The sequence below is a fragment of the Capra hircus genome, chromosome 13, assembly GCF_001704415.2.
Source record: "Capra hircus breed San Clemente chromosome 13, ASM170441v1, whole genome shotgun sequence".
NCBI lineage: Eukaryota > Metazoa > Chordata > Mammalia > Artiodactyla > Bovidae > Capra > Capra hircus.
The window spans coordinates 24,163,406-24,183,130 of NC_030820.1; positions in this window are offsets into that span (position 1 = coordinate 24,163,406).

Sequence of the window (19,725 nt, forward strand, 5' to 3'; positions counted from 1 at the left end):
AGAAGGAGGAGGTTTCATCACCTTATTCAGAACAGTGCATGGCTTAAATTTATGAACTGTTTATTTCTGGAATTTTTTCTTTAATATTTTTGGACCATGGTTGACTCGGGTATCTGAAACCACAGAAAGTAAAATCATGGATGAGGGAGGAATAATACAGTATGTGGGTAGGGAAATGCAAATTAGCTTCCTCCCATTTAGTGTCCCAAAGCACTATGTCCAGTATCCTCTTTTGTCTTTAGCTAAAGATGGTATTTAAAGTGAGGGTTTTGGCCATTTGAGGGAGTTACTCGGCTCTCCTTCATCATGTTATTAAACTTTTGTTTGATTTTCTCCTCTTAATCTACCTTATGTCAATTGAATTCTTAGACCAGCCAGAACTTGGAAGGATAGAGGAAGATTTCTTCCTCCCCAGCACTATATATGAGCTTCACTTGTGACTCAGCTGGTAAAGAATCTGCCTGCAATGCGGGAGACCTGGGTTTGATCCCTGGATTGGGAAGATCCCCTGGAGAAGGGGCTACCCACTCCAGTATTCTGGCCTGGAGAATTCCGTGGACTGTATAGTCCATGGGGTCACAAAGAGTTGGACACAACTGAGCGACTTCCACTTCACTTCAGCACTGTATATACTGAAATATTTTTGTTCAGCCCCTCTCTATCCATAACTAACAGTAGCCTTGAGAGTTCTACAAAGTGTAAGATTTACTTGTATTAGTTTTTGGTGTGATGATGAGGCGTCATTATGCTTTCTAAGGGTATGCCAAGTGTAAATGCAATTTGTTTTTAAAAGACTTTAATATCAGAAAGAAAGTATTGCGTATGTTTAATATCAGAAAGAAAGTATTGCATATGTATCGCCTGGAATGATATCAGAAACATAATGGGTGCTCTGAGACATTTGATGACTGCAATGAAATAAGAATGGGTTACCTCAGCAGTAGTCCAGATATTTCATAGTGCTACCGTGTTAGATATTAATCACATGATCTCAACAGATACCTGAAATAGCCATAAATAGTATTTATAGAGTGTGTTATATTTGGCAAAGCTTTTCTTACATACATTTGTCAGGATAGGCTAGGTTTTATCATACTTATGACAGTGTCCAAAACTTTCTTAGCATAACTCAGCAAAAGTTCAGGTGTCATATTTGCAAAGTCAGCTGCAGGGGAAGTGGTTCTCTCCTGGGTCAGAGTGCTTTTGCTCGGGGAACTTTAGTGTCAATGGGCTGCTGAAACTGCATAACTCAGATGGAAACTAGAACCAGTGGACTGGGACTCGAGCCCAGCCAAAATCCAGGTTGGAATTCAAACCTATGGTCTTTTAATTGAAATCACACACCTGGTCTTAGGACTTAATTAAGCTCAGTTTCTTCATCTATCTTTATAGAGAGAATTCAGTGAGAAACAAAGTGCTAGGTAAGAAGTGGACTTATTTAGATAGATACACATTCCATAGACAGAATGCATGTTCGGTCTGTCTCAAAAGTGGCCCAAAGGGTCGTTTTGGAAAGTGAGAATGACCTTGGGAGAAACACACCCCACAGACAGTTTGGGCCACCTCAGAAGTGAGAGACCCTGAAGTATGAGGTGGTTAATTTTTATAGGCTGGGTAATTTCATATGACAATGAATGGGAGGATTATTCCACCTTTTTTGAGGAAAGGCCAGGGATTTCCAGAAATTGGGTCACTGCCCACTTTTTGTCCCTTTATGGTCCGCCTCAGAACTGTCATGGAGCCTGTGGGTGTGTCATTTAGAAGCTAGTATAGTACAGTGAACCCGTGATGAGGCTTCAGGTCCGCTGGAAGTTGAATCTTCCACCATTTGGGACCCAGTTGGTTCTAACCAATTTTTGCTACATCCTCAACAGCTGTCATTTTTTTAAAGACTGTACCTTGCTCCTTTCCCCACTTCACTGACAGAGTCATCACAGCAAGGAAAGGGAATATGGAAAAAAAATCATGTATTGGCTCTTAACTGCTCTCCTGGAAATGATATATGTCCCTTCTGCTCAAATTGCACTGGTCTGAACAAGTCATATGACCAAGTCCAATCCCATGGGAGTGGGAGCAGGCACGTGAAATCCTGTCATTACTGAACCAAACTTGGGTCCTCTCGCTGGACACCTGGCAAAGCCAGTCTCCTGATACCTGATTGTGGTGAAGGGAATTACAGCATTCATTTCAGGGCACCAAACAAGGGGAACAGGCAGCTGGTGCTCAAAAGACCCAAACTTCCCAGTGGCTCTCAGGCAAGGGTTTTTAAAGGCAACATTGGGGTGAGGGTTGCAGGGTGTGTGATCAGCTCCTGAACGTTTTTCTAATTGGTTGGTGGTGAGGTAACAGGGTGGTGTTTGGGGAATCTTAATCATCAGTTTTCTGGTTCCAACCAATCTGTAGTCTGTGTGCTTGTGATCAGCAGGTGGTCACCATCCTCTGCCTGGGTGGGAGTCTCAGTTCCTGTAGAAGAACTTGAAGATGTGTGTCAGATTGTTATGTGTGTCTGTGGAGGAGGAATGGGGAGTCCTATGACTTGTTTTATTACTGAACTCTTGTTTAAGCTATCAGTACTTTTCTTGCTTGGCTGCTTTCCCTTTATTTTGCATTCCCTCAATTCTCAAATCATGAAGTGTTTGACTCTGCTTTTAAATCTGCTCTTTGGAACTCAGGGAAGACCAAACAAGAAGCTGGGGACATGAAAGGGCCCTGCAGAGTCCTGCTTAGTTCCTGTCCCCTATTTTCTTTGATATTCCTTAGTCCTGAAGGGAACAGGTGTGGGACAAGAAAGGGAATAAAGTTTTGGAGAGAGGTTAATCATAAACTCATCAGAGGAACTCAGTTTTAGGGGGACTCAGTTTTACTGTGACCCAGAAGGAAATGAGAATATGAAATATTGGTGAGCACAGTCAAGTTACTACACCTACATTATCTTATTTATCATTGAGTCTGTCAAAGAACTCTCTGAGGGTCAAAATTTTAGTATTGTTTTGCAGGTGAAAGAAGAAAGGACCAGGAAGATTAAATAACTTGCCCACAGTCACTCAACTAGTCAGAGATGGGCCAGCCTTTGACCCTGGCCCGGGAACTTGAAATCTCTTACTCTTTCCATCCATCTCAGGGATGAGTGCATCGCTGAGAGTGTGTGTTTAGGAACAGATTTCACATCAACTTGGATAGCTTGCAGAGTAGTCCCTCTGTTGCCAAGCAGGTACCTAAAGTACCAGTGTGCAGCCTGCCGTCTGATCGCCAGGCCAGGAGGGGGCTGCTTGTTATGTTGCTGCTGAGAAAGTTGTGACCTGCGTGGGGAGATGTCTGCCCAGGGCCCTGGAGCTCATGTGCTGTCTGCTGAGCGAGCCAAGAGGGGCTGAGCAGCGTGAGTCATGGGAGCTTGTCTCTACAGGCCTCTCCATGCAGGGACTGGCTCTCTGTGTGTCTTGGGCCATGACCTGCCCCACCCACAGCCACCAGCCTGGAGATGGGGTTCAGCCATCAGCTGGCCTTCCGTAGGGCACCTAAAGTGTGTCTTCCACTATATAAAGGATGGTAGTAGGACCTCGGAAAGGTTCAGTCACCTGCCCAAGGTCATGGAGATAAGAGAACGCTGGAGGGGAGCCCCAGACTCCAGGATCCTCAGGGAGACCCCTATTAAATATGTATATATATATATATTTGACTGTGCCGGGTCTTCATTGCTGCATGCAGGCTTTCTCTGATTTCAGTGAGCAGGGGCTACTCTCTTGTGACGCGCAGGCTTCTTATTGCAGTGGCTTCTCTTGTTGTAGAGCACAGAATCAGCAGTTGTGGCACTTGGGCTTAGCTGCTGAGAGGCATGTGGAATCTTCGCAGACCAGGGATTGAATCTGTGTCCCCTGCGCTGGCAGGCGGATTCTCAACCACTGGGCCCCAGGGAAGTCCGGGGGATTCCTTTGACTGTTTCAGATGGCCTAAAAGGGACCCCACAGAATGCTTTGCCTGGACTTCTGAGAGCAGAAACAAGAAGGGAGAGGGGGTCTCACTTGTACCCATTAGCTGGGAAAAGCCCATTCTTTAATAAAAAGGAAAAATATTTCATGACTGTCTCATGAATCAGACAGTGTATTATTATCATGCCCCCCAAATTTGAAACTTTGAACAATGAGTATGAAACTTTCCCCCCAAATCCAAGACTAAGACAGTCATGCAGAGAAGTATGAACATACTGGGTAGGCCAGAAGGTTCATTTGGATTTCTCTGTAATGTCTCATAGAAAAACCTGAATGAACCTTTTGGCCAACCCCATATATAGACACTTGCACACACCCCCCAAACGTATAACCAAGGCTTTTCTCATGATCTTAGCCTCCTAACCACTTCATTACTTGCTGCTTTCTTAGAATAACCAGATGTAAAATGGAATATACTTAAATGACAAATAAGAAGTGGAGAAATAAACTATTTTTTGTAGATGTTAAGGGTTTGGGGTTATGAGTGATTTTAGTTTTTAAAATAAATCTGGAGTTCTTTCCCGGAGAACCCCATGAAGAGTATGCAAAGGCAAAAAGATAGGACACTGTAAGATGAGCCTCTCCAGGCCGGAAGGTGTCCAATATGCTACTGGGGAAGAGTGGAGGGCAATTGCTAATAGCTCCAGAAAGAATGAAGCGACAGGGCTAAAGTGGAAATGACGCTCAGTTGTGGATGTCTCTGGTGGTGAAAATAAAGTCTGATGCTGTAAAGAAAGGGAGAAGGAAATGGCAGCCCACTCCAATATTCTTGCCTGGAGAATCCCAGGGACAGAGGAGCCTGGTGGGCTGCCATCTATGGGGTCGCACAGAGTCGGACACGACTGAAGCAACTTGGCAGCAGCATCAGCTGTAAAGAAAAATATTACATAGGAACCTGGAATGTTAGGTCCATGAACCAAGGTAAATTGGATGTGGTCAAGCAGAAGATTGTAAGATTGAATATTGACATCTCAGGATTGAAGGCAAAGAAGAAGAGGGCAGCAGAGGATGAGATGGTCAGATAGCATCCCTGACTCAATGGACATGAATTTGAGCAAACTCTTGGAGATAGTGGAGGACAGAGGAGCCTGTTGGGTTGCAAACAGTCAGACACAACTTGGCAACTGAACAATAATAACAAAAACTTATAATTACGGTCAATTTTTATTTTGATTTATATAAAGTATTCTTAGTACTAAAAGTATTTCACAAGCTCCCAATTTGCACTTTCTTGTAGAACTGTATCTGGGAATATAGTTTTCCGTGGACTGCTAAAGAAAGCTGATCAGGGAATTCCCTGGTATGACTCTACGCTGTCATTGCTGACAGCGTGAATTCAGTCCCTGGTTGTGGAACTAAGATCCCACAGACTGCATGGTACAGTTAAAAAAAGAAAAAGAAAGAAAGAAAGAAACAGAAAGAAAGAAAAAATAATAAAAGAAAACTGATTGTCTCTAGGACTAAATCCCCAATGTGCATTAGTTTCATGATTACTGCAAGGTGGTCTGGAATGTATGAGACAGTCCATAGTGTAAGACAAGCAAAGCTGTGGTTCTTATTCCTGAAGCCCAGCAGGTGCATGGACATCAGAAAACAGAGAAGTCTTACTGTAGAGCTGATGTAAAATCTGCCCCGCCCCCAATCCTGGCTCAGTTTCTTTGTAATTAATGATCAGACAAGACCACTGCCACCCACCACGACTGAGTTCCTTTATACTTTATGAATGCCGTTTTTGAGAACATGTGCAATTTAATGGGCCAAATTATATCTCAGGAAGAATGTTTATGGGAAAAATAACTGCCTTCCTCAGTGACTCAAATATTTATACACTGAAGTACTTAGAACACCAGTGTATATGAATCGGTCTGAGGCAGCTTAAAGCCCTTGATGGATTTCTACACATAAATAATTGACATGAAAACTGCACACTGTTCTCCCCCGTGTGTTGAAGCAAATGGCCTAACGATCAGTATCGGGCTGCTGCTTTGCTTGAGTTCTCAGCAGACAGACTTCATCTATTTTTTTTTCTCCCTCATTTCTTTCTTTCTTTCTTTCTTTTTTTTTTTTTTACTGTCTTCCTCGTCTTTTTCTTCAACAAATAATTAGAGTGGTAACTGTATGTCCACCCCTTTTCTAGGCTCTGGGAAGACGGCCATGAACAAGGCATCTCTCTCTTCTCACAGTTGACATTTGAGAGTAAAGGGGAAACCTGGCCGCAAAGGGAGGAAGACCATTTTAGGGAGGTGTGGACTCTGTGGGGCTAACGGGATGGGCTTGGCAATGATATAGGATCGGGTATCCAAATTTGCATTTGGAACATGAGCAGTTGACCCTGGGAAGATGTGGGGGTGAGAATCCCAGGTGGAGGGAAGAGCTGAAGGCAGACGCAGAAGGCAGGGGCCACGTTTGATTTCAAGAGCTTTAATGTGTGGCTGGAGCAAAGACAGCAGGTGATGACACACATGTAGGATGAGAAGATGGGCAGGACCTGGATGGTAGATGGGTGTCTGCTGCTAAGGAATTCAGACTTCAGAAGTGATTGGTGTCACATGACATTTGTCCTGCACTGACTTAACTTCATGCAGTGTGACAATCTCTAGGTCCATCCATGTTGCTGCAAATGACATTATTTCATTCTTTTTTATGGCTGAGTGATATTCCCTTGTACATATGTACCACGTCTTCTTTACCCATTCCTGTTTTGGTGGACATTAAGGTTGCTTCCATTCCTGGCTATTGTAAATAGTGTTGCAGTGAACATTGTATTGCTTTGTTTTATAAATTTTCCACAGTTTGGATTTCATCTGCTCCACTATACTTTCTCCAGTTCCAAGGCTAATGCCTCCCCTTTGTAACCAGTGCCCCTGTTTCCCCTGATGGTGGTGAGAAGCTCTCTTCTCACTTCCCCCGACCCCCGACTGCTCTGTCTCTGTTCCTCCACTAAGTCTTCCTTGGCAAACCAGGAAGAGTTGGTTTGCCAAGGAATCAGCTTGGCAAATCAGCTGTTGCTCTGCCCAGGTGTCACCCTTGACTTTTCTTTCTCTAGACACCCTCTCTGGGTGAACCACTTTGGAGCACAGTTTCTATTTTGACTCGTTCTCCGACCCAGCCCTGAGTTCTCAGTTGAACTTATGGGCCAGCTGGACATGCAGTGGCAGATATCCAATCTTTTCAGTGTCAACCTTTCTAATGTCTCTTTCTCCCTGAAGGATGGAGCCCAAGTTCCTGAGTGACCCTATGCTCTGACTCTGCTCCATCTTCAGCCCCAGGCTGTCTTCCTCCGAAGTCTGTGAGACACCAATAGGGCAGCTTGTAGGTTACTGTCACCACCCAACTGTTTTTCCAAGTGCACTTCACTGTAAAGCTTGTTCCATGTACCTCTGGCCATCAGATGAGGGTCAGGTGGTGCCCTAGGGGCACAGCACACGGAGGTGAACAGGACTGCCTAAATTCATAGATGAGACAGAAGGTCAAAGGTGAAGATGATGGAGTTCAAGGCAACCAATAAGCACTCAGATGTAATGACTAAAAGTAAGGAATGTGCTTAAATTTTTTTAAAAGGCCCATGAAAAAATAGTTTTAAAGAAAATTGAGCCAAAGCATGAGTTGGGAAAAAGGAAGGAGGGATAGAAAAATGGTTATAAAATGGAAGTTATTGTAGAAAAGAAAAGCTGAGGGAGACTTGGACAACATTTCTGCACCTTAAGTGAAAATGTCTTCTGAAGAAGCAGGAAAAAGTGGGGATTTCTATATAGGAAGAGGAGAGCAGGCAGACTCCCAGGGAAAAAGCTAAACTTCTGGGATTAGATCATGGGCAATAAATCCATCTGCACCCCTGGCTGCTGCAGCAGTCTTTACAGTCCTCACCAGGGAAAGAAAAGTGAGAGTCCCTAAGCGAGGGGAGACCTCCTATAGGCAGGCCCTAGGTTAAGTAAAAGAGAATGAAATACTGCACAAAAGTAGATTAAATCCTGGGTAAAAGAAACCTTCCCAGAGATCAAATTGCCAACATCTGCTGGATCATTGAAAAAGCAAGAGAGTTCCAGAAAAACATCTATTTCTGCTTTATTGACTATGCCAAAGCCTTTGACTGTGTGGATCACAATAAACTGTGGACAATTCTGAAAGAGATGGGAATACCAGACCACCTGGCCTTCCTCTTGAGAAACCTATACGCAGGTTGGAAGCAACAGTTAGAACTGGACATGGAACAACAGACTGGTTCCAAATAGGGAAAGGAGTACATCAAGGCTGTATATTGTCACCTTGCTTATTTAACTTATATGCAGAGTACATCATGAGAAACGCTGGGCTGGAAGAAGCACAAGCTGGAATCAAGGTTGCTGGGAGAAATATCAATAACCTCAGATACACAGATGACACCACCCTTATGGTAGAAAGTGAAGAGGAACTAAAAAGCCTCTTGATGAAAGTGAAAGAGGAGAGTGAAAAAGTTGGCTTCAAGCTCAACATTCAGAAAACTAAGACCATGGCATCTGGTCCCATCATTTCATGGGAAATAGATGAGGAAACAGTGGAAACAGTGTCAGACTTTATTTTTGGGGGCTCAAAAATCACTGCAGATGGTGATCACAGCCATGAAATTAAAAGACACTTACTCCTTGGAAGGAAAGTTATGACCAACCTAGACAGCATATTCAAAAGCAGAGACATTACTTTGCCAACAAAGGTCCATCTAGTCAAGGCTATGGTTTTTCCTGTGGTCATGTATGGATGTGAGAGTTGGACTGTGAAGAAAGCTGAGCACCGAAGAATTGATGCTTTTGAACTGTGGTGTTGGAGAAGACTCTTGAGAGTCCCTTGGACTGCAAGGAGATCCAACCAGTCCATTCTAAGGGAGATCAGTCCTGGGTGTTCTTTGGAAGTACTGATGATAAAGCTGAAACTCCAGTACTTTGGCCACCTCATGCGAAGAGCTGACTCATTGGAAAAGACTCTGATGCTGGGAGGGATTAAGGGCAGGAGGAGAAGGGGACGACAGAGGATGAGATGGCTGGATGGCATCACCAACTCGATGGACAAGAGTTTGGGTGAACTCCGGGAGTTGGTGATGGACAGGGAGGCCTGGCGTGCTGCAATTCGTGGGGTCACAAAGAGTTGGACACGACTGAGTAACTGAACTGAATGAGCTAAAAAGACAACCTGAAGCTGTTGAATTCAGTAGGACATTAGGTGTAAGCTGGTCCCTCTGCATCATGAACACCCACAAGCCTGAGGGCTGGTCCACAGTGGTAATGTCTGGCTCCAAGCAGCATGAAGGGCGCTGGTGGAGAGAGAAATCAAACCCCTGGTCCAGGCCTCATTAGCAAGATGCTCAAACCCGATGGGTCCACCGGCATCTCCATACAGAGTTGCAAACGGTGGACTTCAGGGCTTTTCCAAGGATCTACTGATTTTTTACTACTCAGGATTGGAGTCAGTGATGCACACACTAAAGAAAATTTGGGCTTCCCATGTGGCTCAGATGGTAAAGAATCCACCTGCAATGCAACAGACCCAGGTTCAATCCCTTGGTTGGGAAGATCCCCTGAAGAAGGGAATGGTAACCCATTTCAGTATTATTGCCTGGGAAATCCTATGGACAGAGGAGCCTGGAAGGCTACAGTCCTAGGGATCAAAAAAGAGTTGGACACAACTTAGTGATTAAACCACCATATAATATGGTGTTTATATATATGTGTGTGTGTGTGTGTGTGTGTGTGTGTGTGTGTGTGTGTGTGTTAAGTATATCTATAAGTAAAATCTTAAGTAAGTAAAAATTATACCATGTGAAGATTTTTTTCTTGTGCTAGGGAGAGGGTGGCAGCAAATGCCTCCAGAAGGGTTTATCGAGGTTTGACACCCACAACAGATACAGTCCTTCCAGCTTCCTTTCCTTGTATTTACTTTCTTGGTTAGGAGACCGTTGAGGGTGGAGACGTCCCTGCCTGCGATGGAATCCCAGATTCCCATCCATATATCATTTATGTCTTCCATTCAAGTATGCTGTGATGTAGGTGCCAGTAACCCAGTTTTAAAGGTGAGAATATTGAAAGTAGAGTAAGTGACCCACCAGTGGCACATCTCTGATAAATGAGAAGTCGGGACTCAAGTCATCTGGCTCTGAGTTCAGAGGTATTTCCAAAACTGGGCAAACTGTCCACAAGGTTCTAGACCGACGTTATTCTCTACCTGCCTCAGACCCTTTATCACTTTGAAATGGCAAGAAGGCACCCAAAACAATCCCAGTTTTCCACATGTGACCTGTGGGTGTTTCCAGTTAGAAATATTATCATCACTGGCAACTTTATAGCCTTTACCATTGAAGTGAAAACGCATTCACCCTTTCATTTTACCATCACATATAAGACGGGTTTCCCTGGTGGCTTAGATGGTAAACCATCTGCCTGCGACGCAGGAGACCTGGGTTCAATCCCTGGGTTGAGAAGATTCCCTGTAGAAGGGCATGGCAACCCACTCCAGTGTTCTTGCCTGGAGAATCCCCATGGACAGGCTAGCCTGGTGGGCTACGGTCCATGGGGTCTCGAAGAGTCGGACATGATTGAGTAACTAACACGCACATCACATATAAGAACGAATGCTGTAAGAAGCAATGTTTTTTTAAGATGTATTTGTGTGTGTGTGTCTGTTTAGGGGTTCTGCTTTTCTGACTCACCATTCACTTCCCCACCTAACTTCCAAATTAAAAACACATAAATAATAGATTTGAGAAGGAAATTGCATTGTTTATGAGTGTGGGAAAACTGGACCAGCATCACCCAGTGTTTTAGTGAAGCATTGGATGGTCTTGACTTCCCTGATGAGGTTGATGGTCCAGGCGTGACATTGATGGTGATCTACTTAAGACAGCAGGGGCTATGCACTGCCTTCAGCTCTTCCTTCTACGTGGATCCACGCTTTGAGTTGGTAAGCAGCTGAGATGAGACTCCCCTGTCAATCATCACCTTGCTCTGTGCAGTCTAAGCTGAGTTGTGACCACATCAACTGCCTGAGTGATGAACAATAGGCAGGATGGACACTAATGAAACCCTCCTCTCTGCCACTTCTTGCCACTAGGGGGCATGGTTCCTTGACCTGCATCCCTTCCCTCCTCTCCCATTTACCTGCTCACTGATGTTGTGATCCATTAATGATAAAGCCACCTTGCTTCTCAGTTTTAAGTGCAGATACTCTCGAGGAAGGTAACACACTGACCTAAACTAATAGGGAGGTGATGGTTCCCAGTGGGTCAGGCCTCAGGTTCAGAGCCTTTGGGAGCTGTTGTCCACCTTTCTGCACTCAGATTTTTTTTTTTTTTGGGCATTCTATCTTTTTTAAAAATTAAATGCTTATTTTTGGCTGCGCTGGGTCTTTGCTGCGAAGAGCAGGGGTTATTCTCTAGTTTTGGTGCAGCTCCTCATTGCAGTGGCTTCTCTTGTTGCCGAGTATGGGCTCCAGGGCGCACGGGCTTCAGTATCTGTGGCATGTGGGCTCAGTAGTTGCGGTTGGCAGGACACAGGCTCAGTAATTATGGCACATGGGCTTAGTTCACCCGTAGCATGTGGAATCTTCCCAGACCAGGGATCGAACTGGTGTCCTTTGCATTGCAAGGCAGATTCTTAACCACTGGACCACCAGTGGAAACCCCCTGCACCCAGATTTACATGAGCATTTAAGATCGTCTTTTAGAGAAGGTCTGGGAGCACCAGTATGACCTGTTGGGATTGCAGGTAAAATTCAAGACATTTCTTAATACAATAAAGAAGTCACTTGCTTTTTCATGTGATTGAAATAATGTAATCTGTGTTCCCTGGAAAGAATTTGAGGAGCAGGGTCAGAGCAGCAGAAATACAGAGCAGGCATTTAGGCCTGGGTAGTAAGAGAGGGCATGGGTTGCTAACAGCCTAGTGTCACCTCACGGTTCTTTGTAAACACAGTGACACAGACACGCCTTCTTCGGCCAGTCTGTCGGTGCTGTTTTCCTTAGAATGGCACTCTCTCTCCTGAGCTGTCTGAACGGTACCCACCATGGCGTGGCCAGCTATAGAGCAAACCACAGCAATGTGATTGTCACTCATTTATTCTTAGGAACAGAGGTCAGCCCCGGGAACTGTCCTTTCCTGGGATGGCCTTTGAGTTCACAATGACTTGTGACAGCCAGCCTCAGTCTTAATGGAGACTTCTTTTTACTGAGAAGAACTCCCCAGAAGGCTCTGCATTTGGCTTCTTTACTGCGGGGCAGATAAAGGAGCTGTCAGACCTAATCATGCCCACGAAGAGACATCCTCCCAAGTACATGAGTTTATGCTGTCAGAGAAGACGCGCCGAGCTCCGGTACTGGCTTTTTACCCAGTGCTTTTCTGTTCCTAAAAAAGGAAGAAGAGGCTTTCCCTTGCTCCTGTATTAGCCCTGCCCCCACATATGCCTTATAAACTTTTACGGGGGGCTGGAGTGCTTTTTAGATGGAAGTTGTGGGGGTGAGGAGAGTGGGAAGATAATTTAATTAGAGGATCGGGGGCTGGTATGGAGAGATAAGTGAGGGGATTGCTCAGGGGCCCTTGGAAAGTCCAGGGATGGTGGAGTGAGAGGCAGGCTGCCAGGGAAATTCCTGCTTCCAGAAGAGTGTTGGCATTCTTCATTGGTGTACACTCCAAGAGAGGACAAATCAGCCAGATTCTTTAAATAGACTAATAAAAATATCACTTCTCCTGTTCCTTTTCTAATTCCGTCTTTACATACTAGGGAGGCAGATAGTCAAATGGAGAAGCATCCAGGGGAGGGTGCGGGGGTGGAAGTAACTGCTTCCTCCTCCTTCCATCTGTGGTCCTCACATGTGCAAGGCAAGGCGGCCAGTTTGTACTCATGCTTTCAACCCTTCATTCACCCAACCGACGTTCACCAAAGCTCCCTGGAGCCGCCACTTCCTAGATGCTGGGGGAGCAGCAGTCCACACCGATGGCGCTTCCTGCACCAGTGGAGGGCTGGACACAACGCTGAAGAAGGTGTGCCGAATCAGGAGGGAGATCCCAAACCGCCTGAAGGCTCAAGCAAGACAGCCCTAGGAAGGGGACACTGGGGCCAAGGTTTGAAGGATGGGTAGATCTTGGTGGAAGAAAACGTCTTCTTAGTGGCAGCATGCAGCTTACAAAGGGTCCTACGCGAGATGTGAAGGGGCAAAGGGGTACCTCGGAGGCCAGTCATCAGTGCACACATTTCCCTCTTTCTCCTCCACCTTGGCGCAGAATCCTGATGACAGCTCTTACTCAGCCATTATGGTTCCGTGGGCATCATCGATGCCACGGCAAGTCCTCCTCCCTCACCCTGTGTCACCCCAGCCCGGGCTTGGGGACAGCATGACTGCCCGTCAGCCTCAGTGTCTAGATCCAGGACGATTCTCCTTTGCAGTCAAACCCATTCAAAATGAAGAGGAAATGAAGGCGAGATGCCTGCTTTGTGATGTTTGACAGCACTCTGTATCCAGCTTCGGTGCAATCCATATCCCCAGCCCAGTGCCAGGGCAGGGCAGAGCTGGGCTCAGCTGCCAGGGAGCTGGCCTGGGGGGTGGGACATCTGTAGTTATGCTCTGATGCTGTCGTGCTCCAGGGAGGTTTGGAGTATAGCTGTAAGTGTGAGTCGTTTGATCTATTTATTAATTGAAGAATTGAGCAGGATATCTCAGCGAAAATGCCTTGAGGGAAAAGTAAAGAAATTATAGATCAGACCTGAAATAGCCAACCCTGGATGATGTACAGGAAAGGGAGAATCTCGCCAGAGAAAAGAGAAGGGGTGGGGAGGGGAGGAGGGAGGAAGAAAGAGAAATACCTGGCAGGGGGGAATGGAAAGTAGGAAAGCAAAATTGCACAGAAAGAAACTAGGGGCAGTGATCAATGCAGCGGGGAAGTCATATAGCTAAAGAAAAAGAAGTGCTCCTTGGACTTGGAAGTAGATAGGTCATAAACAACCTGGGCACAGACTGCTAGTGATTGCCATGGATTGAGGTGCAAACAGTTTATCTGTGAGGAAGAAGGGAGAGAGAGGGTGGTAACTGTAGGAAGTCGTGGATTTGTAACAGAGGCTTTTTGTTATTTGGCTTTAATATTATAGAGATGTGGATATGTTAAAATGCTGTTAGGAACAGAAAAAAAAAAAAAAGAGATGAGGGGAAAACTGGTATAGTCCAAGTGCATCCAAGCTGGTCCTTAATTTTGGCACATGTACCATGGCAATTAATGCAAGATGATAACATTAGGAGATGCTGGGTGTAGGGTAGGTGGAAATTCTCTGTACTCTTTTTTACAACTCTTCTGGAAATCTACAACTATTCCAAAACAAAAGGTTTATTTTCATTTGAGCTATTGGAAAGATGACTCTAAGGAGAGAGAAAGGAGTAAGACTGGGAGGAAGCCAGGGCCAGTGACCAGACCTAGGAGGAAGATTTGAGCAGAGTGAGAAGTACGTTTGTAGATGTGATGGTGGGAAGTTCAAGGCCATTTCCTGGAAGGGATATATCAGAGAGAAGCATTGATCATTGGCTAATTCGAGGGGGAAAGAAATGGAAGATAAAGGGAGTGGAGATTTTTTTTTAAAAAAGCCACACTGTATAACGGGACAGAAAGAATCAGAGGGCTATGTGGAATATCTGAGCACTGTGGGTGTATTACAGACATTTACTGTATGCCGGTTTTCCATATTCTGTTGGATCGCTTACTAATACTCAGCCCTCTGATTGAATATACCCCAGTCCAGCTTATGGACTCAGAACGTCTGCTTGCTCCATTCTAATGAAAATGTTCGTGTGAAGATAGCTTTACAGATTAAGTAATGTCCAGTGAGAGTGGCTGACGCAGGATGCCTCTGTTCAACTTCACGTCAGCTATGGGTCTTCGGGAAGTTAAATGAATGCTTGTTCATCCTTGGCCTCCATCCTTGGCTCTGAGCATTTCTGACTCAACCACGGTCTGATGATCTCTCCTCCGAACTAGCCAACATCCCTGTTGTTGTTGTTTAGTCGCTCAGTCATGTCCAACTCTTTTGCGACCCCATGGACTGTAGCCTGCCAGGTTCCTTTGTCTGTGGGATTCTTCAGGCAAGAATAGTGGAGTCAGTTGCCATGCTCTCCTCCAGGGGATCTTCCTGACCCAGGGACAGAACCTGAGTTTCCTGCATTGCAGACAGATTCTTTGCTGCTGAGCCACTGGAGAAGTCCTTTGCGTGCTAGCACCACTTCAGCAGGAGGTAGATTTATCTCACTATATTGCAATCCCTTATTTAATGAGATTGATTTACTGCTATAAATTTATCTATTTGTTCATTTAATGCTGTAGGGCTAGATTAAAATAAGCTCATTGTATCTTTCAAATGTTCAATATAAAAGCACTTCTACATAAAGGTTATTAGAAGGAATAAGTGACCAGAGGGTTTCTTACCAATGTAGCTTAGGAGCATATACTTATACCCTGGTAAACTGGAATTGGAAATGTTTGGTTCATTGTCTCTTTTCTTTCTCTCACACACGTGCACTTTTTATGCAATAGAATATAGGCACCGTTATGGGGCCCCCACATTTTAATGTTATAATTTTAGACCATACTTCATAGTTCATTTTAACATGTTGACAACCCTGTAGTGGCTATTATGCCCCAATTTAACAGGAAATAGTAGAGGAAAACTCAGAGAAGGATAGCATTCCACGGAGACCCTCAATTGATTCAACATGCAGAATGGAAGATTCACTGAATTTCAGTTTCCAAAGCCACTCTCATTCACCAAAAAGGAACCACTATGACTGTGGTCCATCCAGTCGCCAGGGCAGTCAGGCTTCCTACTCCAGGGGACATGGGGACTCAGGGTCAGATTCTCCCAGTGCTGGTCCTGTGAGTCCCCAACAGCAAGCCTCCAATCTGGTCAAAAGAGGCGGGTGGATGAAAGAGGAGATTCTCGACTGCCGTAGGAGGCAACAGGGAACAGGTGTGTTGGGGCAGAGAGTCAGACAGACAGACAAGACAGCAGGACTAAGGAAGAGACTGGAGATTGGAGTCCAGGACTCTGGCCATGTGAGTGGAAAGTGACTTGCCTTTGAGCTGGGAAATTCCATTTCCCAGAACTTGTCTGTCACAGTCAGTATGGAAAGAAAGGTCAGAGAAGTGGAGCCAGCCAGAGAGCTCCAAGGAGGTAACTCAAGCCTTACCCCTGGCACTTCACCCGCAGCCAACTGTTCCAACAGCTGTCACTGACAGATGCCGCTTGCTTCCCACCCCCAGTGCTCATCCCAAGGCTGATCGTTCAGGGAGGACAGGGAGAGTGATTCCATGTCCCTGGAGCTAGGAGTGGCCTCTGTCTTCAGGTTGCCTTTGGTGAGGTTTGATCACCTGGTTACTCTGTTTTGAGGTTCACACTGCGTATCATTTTTATCTGTACAGACATATGTGTGTATATAATGAGCTAGACCAGTTTTAGCTTAAAAGTTTAAAAATAGGATTCGCTTCTTCAATCGAGAGGTAACACATGTTTTACCCCACTATTCTTAGAGGGAAAAAAAACCCCAAGATGCTGAGAACAAATTGGCGTATCTCATCCACCATGTGAAAAGCAAATGGAAAAACAAGCAGCCAAATGGCACTTGTCACGATGATGTAGCATAACTGACCCTCAGCCAGTCCTTTTGGGCAGCTGTTTTTAGCTGGGATAACCTTTGCATGAGGCCTTTGCAGGGTCACAGCTGAGACCGCTTGGGAATGTCACCATTCCCACGGCTGCTCTATCAGGAAGGTATCCATGAGCCCTTGCGCCTTGGCAGAGCTGCCCCCAGCAGATCCTGCTCAGGACAAAATAGCCGAGTCCAGAGTATTCCCAGCCTTGGATGGAACATGAGTGATTTCACATTTCATATATCATAATTGTTTTGTGATATTTAAGAATTTAAAGAAGAATGTACTGTTCATTGTTTTTCAGTTTCTCAGTCGTGTCTAATCTTTGCACCCCATGGACTGCACCGTGAGAGGCTTCCCCATCCTTCACCCTCTCCCAGAGTTTTCTCAAACTCATGCCCATTGACTCAGTGATGCCATCCAACCATCTCATCCTCTGTTGCCCCCTTCTCCTCCTGTCTTCAACCTTTCCCAGCATCAGGGTCTTTTCCAGCGAGTTGGCTCAGGTGCCCAGTGTGTTGGAGATTCAGCTTCAGCTTCAGCTTCCAATGCACTGTCAATACACCAGCAAAAAAAAAAATGCCCCCAGAGAGCAAGTCTACTGTGAGCATATGTTCAGATGGTGGTCTTCGCATGAGTGTGGGTGCTCCAGAGTCAGAGCTGGGTGTCCCTGACCCAGGCATGCACTCAACCATTTCAGCAGCTGGCACGCAGTGGGATTCTTACACCAATTGGGAAAGGATGATTTCTCTGCAAGACTGGACCAGAGAGATAGAACTCCACTTCCCTGTAGCTGGATCCTAAAACAGACAACTGCAGGCTCCTCACAGCCCTGGTTTCTGATTCAGTGAAGAGGCTCCATTAAAAGAGCCCTTTGGGTTCTCCTGGCTCAATATGATTGAAAGATTAGTCTGAGACTCAAGCACATTGTCATCACTTCCTTCTCTTATGGTGTTATCATGTACTGCTGAAGCCTGGCTTGGAGAATTTTGAACATTACTTTGCTAACGTGTGAGATGAGTGCAATTGTGCAGTAGGTTGAGCATTCTTTGGCATTGTCTTTCTTTGGGATTGGAATGAAAACTGACCTTTTCCGATCTGTGGCCACTGCTGAGTTTTCCAAATTTGTTGGCATATTGAGTGCAGCACTTTCACAGCATCATCTTTTAGGATTTGAAATAGCTCAACTGGAATTCCATCACCTCCACTAGCTTTGTTCGTAGTGATTCTTCCTAAGGCCCCCTTGACTTCGCATTCCAGGATGTCTGGCTCTAGGTGAGTGATCACACCATTGTAGTTTTCTCAGTCATGACGATCTTTTTTGTATAGTTCTTCTGTGTGTTCTTACCACCTCTTAATATCTTCTGCTTCTGTTAGGTGCATACCACTTCTGTCCTTTATTGTGCCCATCTTTGCATGAAATGTTCCCTTGGTATCTCTAATTTTCTTGAGGAGATCTCTAGTCTTTCCCATTGTATTGTTTTTCTCTATTTCTTTGCACTGATCACTGAGGAAGGCTTCCTTATCTCTCCTTGCTATTCTTCAGAACTCTGCATCCAATGTATATCTTTCCTTTTTCATTTGCCTTTTGCTTGTCTTCTTTTCTCAGCTATTTGTAGCCTCATCAGACAACCAATTTGCCTTTTTGCATTTCTTTTTCTTAGGGATGGTCTTGATCACTGCCTCCTGTACAGTGTCATGAACCTCCATCTACAGTTCTTCAGGCACTCTGTCTATCAGATCTAACTCTTGAATCTATTTGTCCCTTCCACTGTGTAATTTGTAAGGGATTTGATTTAGGTCATACCTGAATGGTCTAGTGGTTTCCCCTACTTTCTTCAATTGAAGTCTGATTTTTGCAATAAGGAGTCCATAATCTGAGCCACAGTCCGCTCCCAGTCTTGTTTTTCTGACTGTATAGAACTTCTCCATCTTCAGCTGCAAAGACTATAATCAATCTGATTTCAGTATTGACCATCTGTTGATGTCCATGTGTGGAGTCGTCACTTGTGTTATTGGAAGAGGGTGTTTGCTGTGACCAGTGCATTCTCTTGGCAAAACTCTGTTAGCCTTTGCCCTGCTTCATTTTGTACTTCAAGGCCAAATATACCTGTTACTTCAGGTATCTCTTGACTTCCTACTTTTGATTCCATTCCCCTATAATGAAAAGAACAACTTTTTGGGGTGTTAGTTCTGGAAGGTATTGTAGGTCTTCATAGAAAGAAAGGGGAGGCTTTCTCTGAAAGGGGAGAGGCTCTCAGTGAAAGGGGAGGCTTCAACAGTACATGAACTTCCCGATGTTCAAGCTGGATTTAGAAAAGGCAGAGGAACCAGAGATCAAATTGCCAACATCTGCTGGATTATCAAAAAAGCAAGAGAGTTCCAGAAAAACATTTACTTCTGCTTTATTGACTATACCAAAGCCTTTGACTGTGTGGATAACAACAAACTGTGGAAAATTCTTAAATAGATAGGAATACCAGACTACCTGACCTGCCTCCTGAGAAATCTGTATGCAGGTCAAGAAACAACAGTTAGAACTGGACATGAAGCAACAGACTGGTTCCAAATTTAGAAAGGAGTACATCAAGGCTGTATGTTGTTACCCTGCTTATTTAACTTAATGCAGAGTACATCATATGAAATACCAGACTGGATGAAGCACAAGCTGGAATCAAGATTGCCGGGAGAAATATCAATAACATCAGATATGCAGATGACACCAGCCTTATGGCAGAAAGAAAAAAGAACTAAAGAGCCTCTTGATGAAAGTGAAAGAGGAGAGTGAAAGAGTTGGCTTAAAACTCAACATTCAGAAAACTAAGATCATGGCATCTGGTCCTATTACTTCATGGCAAATAGATGGGGTAACAATTGAAACAGTGAGAGACTTTATTTTTGGTGGCTCCAAAATCACTGCAGATGGTGACTGCAGCCATGAAGTTAAAAGATGCTTTCTCCTTGGAAGAAAAACTATGACCAACCTAGACAGAATATTAAAAAGCAGAGACATTACTTTGCCAACAAAGGTTCATCTAGTCAAAGCTATGGTTTTTCCAGTGGTCATGTATGGCTGTGAGAGTTGGACCTTA